Genomic DNA, 10,881 nt, shown 5'->3' with positions numbered 1-10,881 from the left:
GTTCTCTGAGAGTAAAAACTGTTGTGTCACATCCACAGCTGCTACAAACTGGCACAATGCCAGTGAAGTCAAAGGGGAAACAATAATTTACATGAACTGAGTTTTCTGATATTGTGAAGTGGTGAAGAGGGGACCCAAATTGTTTCCCCACATGCCCTATACTGAGTGACCTGCTGTGTCCAACTTCTGCATGGCAGATTTATCATTTTCTTGTGCTGCTTGGCAGTTTCAGTCTAACCCCATTTCTGTATTTCCTTCTGCCAAAAGCAAAATAAAAGAAATTAGCCAGGACTCCATCACTCTGGATGTATCTCAAAATCCCTTGGAAATAATGTCACTGCATTCTAGTAATATTTGGCATGGATTTTTTCCATCAGTGGTGTATGGCTACTAATTATGGGCTTTTCAGGCAGTTGCACAGGGCTGTCTGTGGGAGTAAGGAGTACTCCATTCATCTCCATTACAGTTTGGGGTGGCAGATGTTGTTTTGTGAAATATGATAAAGAACCCCAAAGTTCAGTATGGAGATGGGGTTATCATTTTTGCATTAGAGGTTTTAACAAAGAAGTGAGTATATATATATATATATATATGGGTGTGGGTAATATAATTTTTTTCACCTGTTTCTCTGGTTTATCATTTACATATAATCTCCAGTAAATTTCCTGTAGAAACTTGTTTCTTGACCATGGAATTATTTTAACCACAGATTTATTTTCTTAAAATAATTTGTCTACCTTTTTTTTTTTTGCTGCATCCTCCCATCAATTTTTTTTTTTTGCTTGCCACAAACAGAGTCATTCCCAACTTCTAGTGTTCAATGATATCCAAGTGTAAGTATGAGTTTGGTGCAAATTTTCCAGATTACTACTGTTTTCTCTGACAGAGGGGATGGAGAACATAACTCATGAGCTGTGAGTGCTCTTTAGCCTTTTGTATGGGTAAAAGTGCTTTTTTGTGGGTCCAGGTACCACAGTGATGGAGCACAGATGGACACATAGGTATGAAGCAGGGAGCAGTAGGGGTGCCAGCATCTGCACTTTACCTAAAGGCTGTTGTTGCTCTGCACCTTAGTGACAAGTTCTCACCTCTTTCACACCAAATTGTGTGCCAGTTAAAGGGAAGAGCAAAGATCTTGTTTCTCTCAAGCTGCTGGTGTCAAATATGGGACCTCCCAACATTGGGCTGACAACGGGGAGAACACATGGCCTCAGATGGGGTCAGGCAGAAGGTGAGGCTGGGAGAAATCTGCTTTATTTCAGCCTCTCTTACCTGGTTGATCCGAGCCTCGTCACTATTTCAGCTGAGAGATTGAGACACAGTGAAACATTGTATGAGAACCTGAATCTCTCCAGGTATCTTTGTTGAAAAAAAGCTGCAGTGTTTCCTCCTCAAGCTCAAGTTGACTTGGGGACCCACCAGTTCCAGATATGCTCAGCTTGTGAAGTAATGAGTTATTTCTTTGCATTCAAGTTGTGTGCTCCCCATATGCTGTGGGAGAAGAGAAGGCAAGATGTGCTGGGTTTAAAATGCAGCCTTTTCACGTGCTCCCTTCCCTCCTCCTGTCCTGTCCTTTCCCCAAACTGGGAGCCCTTTTTACTCTCCTGCCCTTAACCTGAGCTCTGTAGGACACCAGCTAAGGGAACATACTTGCTTTGTATGGTGAATTAATGAGTTCAAATGGTCACCTTACACAGCAGAGATGTGTGGGAAATAAAACCTGTGTCAATGTGAAACATGTGTGTGCCTGTCCAGAGGATGAGGCATCTGATTCATAAATCAGTGGCAGGGAGGTAAGGAGAGATGTGTGGGTTTGGGAACAACTGTCAGACTTAAATGGTGCATTTTATTCTTTTTCATCTTAAGTCTCCCAAGAAGAAGATCATGTTTTTGACTTACATGTTTTCTCTCTGGTGCTGGCCAGAGTTTAAAGCATCCAGAAGGTCAGTGTGTTCCTATTTCATGTCATCTTGTGATTCCTGGTGATGCTATGGGCACACAAACCCTTTCAGGACCTGCAGAGTACTCATTTGGGGAAACAAAAGCAGGCTGCAAAAGCTGTCTGAGAACTGTGTCTCAACCCTCTGGGTGGGTTGAAACTTGGAGTGTGTTAATGCTGCAGTGAGTGGCACATGAGGAAATTCAAAAACTGCCTATCTGTGCTGGAAACATTTCCAGCAAAGACACAGGAATATCTTGTAGGGGAGGATGCAGAATGTATTGTTCTGCTTGTATCAATTGGTCCTTTAATAAAAACTCTGACTGAATTTGCAGTAGCAGGAAGTTTTCCCATTGCAGTGAAATCTATAGCCCGTGAAAGAGCTCCCTGGGGCAGGCAGCTACTGGAGATGGGGTCTGAGACCAAAAAAATAGCTTTGGGACTGAGCCTGTAGTTGGCAGAATCTCCTCTTCCCTAGTGTGATTTCATGTTACTCATTGTAGCTGTGGATGTTGGGGAGAGCCCCAAACCTGAGTGCTGGACTTGCCTGTGGAACCAGGCTAAGGTAAAAAGAGCTGGTCTAGGTCAGAGAGAATATAGATGGAAAGAAACCTGTCCATTTTTCCAGAAGACAGCAATTCCATCTGGTATTTTAGAAAGGCCTCTGCTTTTATCCTTGGGCTATCTGCATTAGCAGTCCCTGAGCTTTGCCTTCTGGGCTGAGGGAGAGTGAGGCTGTGCTGAAGTAAAGCACATCGTGTCTTCTTCCTCACTGCAAAGGTCAGGCTGGTCCTGCCACAGCTCTGCAGTTCCTGTTTACGCCATCCATGACGTTCCCAATCCCTTCAGCACTTGTGGTAGTGTTTCTGCAGCTCTTCCTTGGTAACTAACTCCAACTGGCACAGCTGAGGCATCAGCAGGATGAATCCTTGGAGTGCAGCCAGCTCTGGCTTTGATTTTGCACTCGTGTCACTGATGTCAAGCCTTTGAACAAGGCCCCTGCTACAGTGTGGGGCAGATGCATGCAAGAAGAGCATTCTTGCCTTGTGGGGACACCCAGAGTCACAAGATCTCAAATGGGATGCCAGAGTGCAAGTGTTTGTTGTGGTGCAAGCCACGACTTCTTTCCTCCTCCAGTGACGCAAACTTGTGTCATTCCCGTTTGCAGGCTGAGCGCGTGCAGGGGCAGATGCTGCCCACCCCAGCATTCCTCCACTTGTGTCTGTGCAAACCCAGAAATGAGGGGCTCCCTGCAAACATGACTGGCTGGGGTCACTTGGTCTGTGGGCTGCTGGAGCTCTGAACCGAGAGTTGTGGGTCTGGAAATCTCTGAATGAAGACTGGCAGAGTGTGGGGTGTGTAGCATCTCATGGAGCTGAGACTGGCAGGGGCTGGTCCTTAAACTTCTCCAGCTGCAGTCAAGAGCTTCCCAGCAAGAGCTGAACATTTGCCATCAACATCTGTAAGAGCTGAGGGGAAGAAAAACATACTCTTAACTAGTCTGTGACAATAACACCACTCCTGCTCCTTGGTTTTGTTGTAGGTGTGTGTTTTTTAGGGCAGGACTGTGTGTGAGTGCAGCAGCTCTGGTGGACTTGCATTGCCTTACAGAACACTAGCAGTGGAAAATGCACCTGCATTGCAATGCAAAGACATTTCTAATGTTGAAGAATATTCTGTGGAAGTGATTATTTTCCAGGGGACACTGATTAGTCCTTTCCTTTTCCTGACAATGTGTGACTCCTTGAAAACATTGATCTGTTTCTGTGGTCTTCCCACTGGCCAGGTGAAACAACCTCTACAGAAAAACTTTCTGATTTGGAATGACAAAGCTTTTTTCTCTGTGAAAATCAAAACTTTCGTATGTGTAGATTTTCCAAAGGGAATTTATTTCTTTTATTTTTATATTTTTCCCAGTCTTTCCTTGTAGTGGAAACTTTCCTAATGTTTTACTGGTTTATTATGAAGATTTCTAGATGCTACAGCAATAATGGAATTTCCCTTCCTTTATTGTGTTTTGTGTACACAGTTGCATGCAAACTGAAGGTCTGACTTGATATCCTCAGCAGGACATGGGACTAAGTCAAAGGCCTGTTAAAACCCAAGTGGAGCTATATGTCTGAGATATTTGGCCCTGTCACCTGCAGCTGTGAGGCTTCTGTGCAGAATAACTCCAAAACGCTGAAGGGGATGTGGCTATGTCTTAAATAGCTTTCCCAATAGAAACCTTTGCTCTTATATTTGGGAGAGAATGTTTCTACAGAGCCAAAGCACCATATGCTTTGCCATTATATGAGGTGGAAAATATAAGTAGAATTACATAATGTTACATAAACATTTTCCTTGCCTGACCGATTCATTTTCCCCTACACACACTTTAAAATATTGGGGGGTTATTGCTTCAAGTCTCAGATCTGATATTTGAAATAACTTTTTTTTCTGATTCACAGAGGTCATAAAAAATTAGATTCTCTGCTATTATAAATTAATTAAATTACAGAGCAGACCAGAGAGTTACTACAGGTGCAGAAAGGCTTTCTCTGCCTTCCTAACTTCTCCAGTGTTATTATGTGGCATGACAAATTTCTGACAATTGACTTACCAGCTTTCCAGCAGCTATGGCCAATCATTCTTCTTAGTGAAAATCAGACAATCCTTTTTTAACATGGAATTAATGAAGTGATGAAAATTTACATCAGCGAAGGATTTATCACAGAGCCTTACTACTGAATTAAAGGTACTTATGCTTCCATAAATACCAACCATTGTTGCTAATCCAAGACTTGAAGTCTTAATTCTGTCACTTTATAGTTAAGCTAGTAGAGAATAAGAATGAGAGAGATATTTTTCCAAATTTAGTTTAAAAATGCTTATTTTGTTCCTCCAGTAAAGAGAAATGATTACTTGAGCAAAAATTACGATCGTGCTAATTGGTGATCTAAGAAATCTAGCAGATTTATGCAGAAGGTTTTCATTGTGTGCAATAAAAAGATATTCTGATATCCCTAAAACTTTCTTTTGTCTTTGCATCTGCTATACAGAGGAATCAAGTGTCAAATGCCGATATTCATAGGGCCAAATGGGCCAATGAATCCTCCTCTTCTTCACTCACCCTGATGTCTTCATTTCACTGTAACAAGTGAAAGTCAGAGGTAATTCTTATGGTCTGACACCTGACTAATCACCTATAGTTTAAATGAGACCTTGAAGAACCTGTGTGGTCATTGTGAACCTACTCAGGAAGTCCTGAGTCCCAGAAATAGCATTCCTAAAATATACACTGAGCAATTATTCATTTTTTTCAATTGGATGGGTGCATGCTGTGAGGTTGCTATTGTAAACTGTTCACAATTCTCCCCTGTTGTGTTTTAAAAACCCCCACACCTGGATTTGTGCTCTTCCCATTGGATGTTGGCAATGTCTTTGTAAAGTATTTTTTGGAAGAGAGGGGGAGCCTGCAGGTGGGCAGTGGCACAGAGACCAGGTACTACCTGCACTCTAATGAAGCCAGATCAGGAGACAGTGAGTGCTTCTGTACACATAATCAAGGACAAGTCCCAAATGTTACCACTAAACTATTTCTCGTCTTCTTCCAAGGAGAGAGGACATACACAAAAATACATGGAAACTTACTGAGAAAGCCCTTCCTATAGGAATGAATGTCTGTTATTTTTATATTGGGGTGGTGCTCTGAAAAGAAGCTTCTGGGTGCCAAGAGAAGGGAGGATGATGTGGGAATATACCTACTGGCAGCCTGAAGTAACTTGGAGTGTGATAGGGAATGCCTGGTCTTGACTGTGCAGAGTCTCGTGCAAGTTTCCACTGCCTCACTTCCTTTTTCTTCCTCAAATAAAAGCAATCACTCTTCCTATGAACACATGTGATTAGGGGTCAGTATTTAGCAGCATTAATTCATGGTCTTAGTGAGAGCTCATTCCTTCCTCACCCCACCCCAGAGCATTTAAACCTTCCCTCTGCCAAAATATAATAAATGGCAGGTCTGGCCCCTAACGATTCCTCACCCGGGAAGTCAGGGATGAGGGCAATTTATCTCCTAATGATTAAACCTGCAGAAAAAAAGGGTGAATTGCCTGAATGAAATTACTGCCCATGCATTATTCAGCCCCCTGTGGGGGGTTCTGCAGGAGAACAGAGAGGGGCCAGCATCCCAGGCAGGTGGGCTCCCCTGGGATGGGCAGCCCGTGCCGAGCCCCTGGGGAGCCGTGGGGCTGTAGATGGCAGCAGAGGCTGTGGAATGGGAGGGCTCAGGCAGAGCTGGTGTCAGGGGCTCCCAGGGGGATGGGTGGTGGTGCAGGATGGCTCGAGCTTGGCAAGGCCATGGGGAGAGGAAGGGTGCTCACCCCAGGCTGGGGCTGAGAAGAAAACATTAGAGAGGATCCATCCTGCAGACAAGAGGAATGGGACAGGGAGAAGGGGAGAGGAGAAGAGAGCTCTCTGCATTGGTGTGTGCTTGACTGCCCTGTCTGGACTGTCCAAATCCCACCTGTGCTTTGCTCTTATCAGTGCCTCTCTTGGCCCACGTACAAGGCTGGTGCTATGTGCAGTGCTTTGGGGGGCTTTGCTTCCCCCCAGGTGCAAAGGGACTTGTCCCCTGCTCAGGGACAGGAGGGGACAGTGGAGGAGATGCAGCAAATCATCTGTCATGCTGCTCTACTTCGATAGTTGCTAAATGACTTTTTTTCTCCAGTTTTAATTATAGTACCTAACTGGATACACAGATGTTAAAATTTTGGTTGTGAGTGCAAGTTATGGAATCTCCCCTGTCCTGCACCTGTAGTGTCCCAGCTTCTGGGGCTGCTTTTCCTTTGCCTTCTCAGTCAAAGAACCAACAGGTGGGACAGGGTGTTCTACAGTGAACTCCCTGATATCTGCTCCTACAAAAGACAGGGTTCCTAGCTGAGCTGGCACTGATGAGCAGTGTGTCACATTTGGCACATGAGGCTGCACAAGACTTTCAGGAGCATCACTCTTGCCCATCCTGCTTGAGGGGTGAATTCTGCTGGCTGTCCTGACTGATGGGTCAGCTTTGGTGCATTAACCCCACACTATACCTTCTCTGCAGGGTAACCAAGCTGGGTGCCATCTTATCATTTAATCTCAGACCGTTGAGAGATGCAGGGGAATACATCCAGATAAATGCTCCTCAGTGAACTCAGATGATGGCCTGATGCTGACCCTGGTGTGCCTGGAACTGCTGCTGGGGAGCAGAGGGAGTTTACCCACCTGTCTGATACTGTACAAACTGTTCCCTGAGCTGCCAGTTGCAATGCCCTGGAAAACTGATCGGGGCCAGCATGTGTATTTGATAATATGAAAAGCTGTATTTCCCCCTTGGACAATCCAGTGAAAGTTCCACATCCCGTCTCCAGTGAAATCACCTTAATTTTTTTTCTCTAGTCTCCTTCTAGCTTTAGCTGATGTAGGACTATACAGAGGGTGTGCACAAGTGCTGGGAAGTGAGAGCTGCAGTGCTCTCACTGAAGTAGCATTCCTTGGCAGGCTGAGTGCAAGCCATCTTTAAGCTGTGTCAATTGGCTATTTTGAGTCTGAGAAATAGGCAATACCTCTAGGGTGCTAAATGAATTTTCTTTATTTTGATTGCAATACATAATAGAGAAACCAATACCCTTTGCTCCAGCAAGATGGGAGCAAGTAGTGGGGCTCTGACTGATGTCCCTCCACAGTGAAATGTGTTTTCTTCTTCCTAATCTCAAAGTATTACAAATGCTTTTGGCCCCTGATCAGGACCAGAAAGAGTTTTTCATCCCAGAGCAGTGAGGAAAACTGTCTGACTGTGGGTGAATGAGAAATGGCAGTGCTGTGGGAAGTAGGTTGGCATCTCTGTACCAGGGATGGGTGGCAATCCCAAATGGCTGCCACAGTGCAATGTGTAGCCTCATCTCCTGTGAGTCAGACCTGCTTCATACCCAAATTTCCCTTGAGCAACTCTTAAATGGCAGATCACGTCACTGAGGCTCATGCAGTTACAAAACTCATCCTAGCTGGGAATGGGCAAGGAGCACTCTTGGGTCTGTCACTGAGCCCTCCTGTAGCAGCCTGGGAACTTGGGTGGGTGCTGGTCTCACACCAGTGACTGTCCAGACTTACTGGAATTGCCTGAACTGAGGGTCATGTGAGGGCTGGTGAAACTGGATGGATGCATTGTAGTGTGAGAACAAAAATAAATGGTATTGCACCCATCAGCTCTGGTCCATGAATAATAGAGATTCCTTGTTTACAGGATGTGGGACAATTGTTTAATTATCTCAGTGTTTGCTGGTATTTTTCTTCCTTTTTGTCACATTTTAAGGCAGCATGTTTAAAAACAAGGTCACAGGAGATGGAGTGAGTCCATGGAGCCCTCATGCCCACTCCTGGAGAATGGATCTCCACCAACAGTGACCTCCAAGAGCCATTCCCAGGGAACATCACCTTTCCCACCTCCATGCCCAAAGGCACTGTGGGATTTTTGTTCACCTGTTCAAAGGGCCTATGAAGGAGACAGAGAGCTAAGGGAGAGCTAACAAATGATCCCTCCTGCTCCTTCTTGCCCTCCCAGCAGCCTGGGGGTCGTGTGGCTTTAATTAATCAGTCGTCTCACGTGGCAATGCTGACACAAATGGCACCTGCTGTCACCCTCTGCCACGTAAATGCTGGTGATAAATGGCACGGGCTGTGCTGGCCAGTGATTCCAGTTGGCCGAGCAGAGATGGATGCTTGTGTCCCTCTCTGTGACAGAGGAGTTAATCATGATGAAGAGTGAGCATGTAGGGCAAGCAGCTCCAGCCTGGTCTTCCAAGGAGGATGCTGTGGTCCAATTCACAGAGCGACTTTACCAGTGGCTTAGAAAGGCAAAAAAGGTACCAAGTTCTCCCTCATGTGCCAGGAGATGGATTTGGTGCAGGTCAGTCACATTTTAGAGGATGTTTTAGGTAACTGCATTTGGGAGGCTGGTAGCTGCTCCTCATGCTCAGCCCCTCCTGGGTGCTGTGAGTTCCTCTTCCAGCAGAAATGTCCTGGCTGGTGCCACCAGGCATGCAGCTCTGCTCTGCATGGGAGGCAGAGACACTGCTCCTGCCAGGCAGGACTTCAAGCCTTCTCAGAAGAAATGGCCATTAGGTACATCTTCAGGTCCTGCTGACCCAAAGGGTTTTCTTGATCCATTTAATACATCCAGAGGGACAAGTCAGGGCTCTCCAAGTTCCCTGAATCTGCCATTGCTCCTCTCCCTGTCAGTACTGTCTCACTGTGAAATCCCAAAGCTCCCTCCACCATGTGTGTACCTTGTAGGACAGGAGATTCTATGAACAGGAGTGTGACTCACCACAGAGCCTGTGAGGTGATGGTACAAGGACTGTCTCCAAGCCTGGAGTATCAGAAAAAGGGTCGATGCCACCAGATGGTCACATACTGCTCCCTGTGTTTAGCCAAGGAGATGTGCTGCTCTGTGTCAAGCATCTGCATGGCTCTCAGGCCAACACTTCTTCCAGCACCTGATCTCAGCCACTGCTCTCTGTGACAGTGACTAGTAGCAGTAAAAAGGAGCCAGGCCAGAGGGCACATATGTGTGTGCCCAATTTTCCCTTTGCAGAATTGCTTTACAGGTATCAGACACTCAGGTGATGTGGTATCTGGAGGTGGAAATGATATGGGGGCAGAAGGAAGAGTATAATGGGCAGAGAAGAACCAACTGAAATTCAGCAAAGGCAAAAGCAGGGTCCTGCACCTGGGGAGGAACAACCTCAGGCATCAGGACAGGGGCAGGGCTGACTTGCTGGAAAGCAGCTCTGTGGAGAAGGACCTGGGGTCCTGGTGGACAACAAGCTGTCCATGAGCCAGCAGCATCCTTGTATCCAAGATCAGTGGATTCCTGGGGCACCTTAAGAAGAACACTGCCAGCAGGTTGGGGAGGTGATCCTGCCCCTCAACTCAGCCCTAGTGAGGTGTATCTGGAGTGCTGTGTCCAGTTCTGAGCTCCTCAGCACAAGAGAGATATGGAGCTCCCGGAGTGGGTTCAGTTGAGGACAGCAAAGATGATTGAAGGACAGGAGCATCTTTCTTATGAGGAAAGGGCCTGTTCAGCCTTGAGAAGAGAGGACTGAAAGGGGACCTCACCAATGTCTGTCAAGGGTGAGCTCTGTGGGATTTGTTTGGTGTGTGGTGTAAGGTACTGGATGGGATTCAAAGTCTGGAGCACAAAGCCTTTATCTCTGTGCTCAGACTGGCTGCACACAGTCTGCAACCTCTCCAGGCTCTCTTTCAGACCTAGCCCACCAGATCAAAAAAGCACAAAATCTTCCACTGAGGGAATTATTGGAGCCTTCTCCAGCAGCCAAGGAGACCCTTTTATTAATGTCTGCAGTGTCCTGGTGGCTTTGCTACGTGACTGAGAAGTCGATATTTGTATTGTTATTGACTTCTCCAGAATGAATTCAGCAACCCCTATTAAAGATCTCATTCTTGAAGTAACTTCATAGTTATTGAGAGTAATCTTCATAAATGATGTTATGCTTCTGTGTAATCTCATCCAATAGATTTTTCTGTATCAGCTATGATTTGTTTTAATCGGGGAATTGGTGCAGAGTTCCTTGGGTTTTTCAGTTTGTGCTGAGCAGTGTGATTTAAGATTGAAAATACATGCTTTTGTCTTTTGACAGTGCAATTTGATTGGGAAGAAGTGTCCAGTCTGTTCTGCTCTGACAGCTCATTGCACAGGTCTGTGTGCCAGTGCCCTGTATGGGGACTTTACCCAGGCTGGGGTCACCAGGGTGACCTTTACTCACCACTCTGCCACCAAGCTGGACATGCAGGCAACTGGAGATGCTGTCTGCATGCCAAATGAGATCAGCGTTCCCAGTCTTCCCTCTTCTGTTTTGGGACCTATTGATCACTGTCAGTGAATATCTGCTGTGTGTGTCCTG

Source organism: Molothrus aeneus, chromosome 1 (genome assembly GCF_037042795.1).
Source record: "Molothrus aeneus isolate 106 chromosome 1, BPBGC_Maene_1.0, whole genome shotgun sequence".
Classification (NCBI taxonomy): Eukaryota; Metazoa; Chordata; class Aves; order Passeriformes; family Icteridae; genus Molothrus; species Molothrus aeneus.
Note: the sequence above shows the minus strand (reverse complement) of the source record.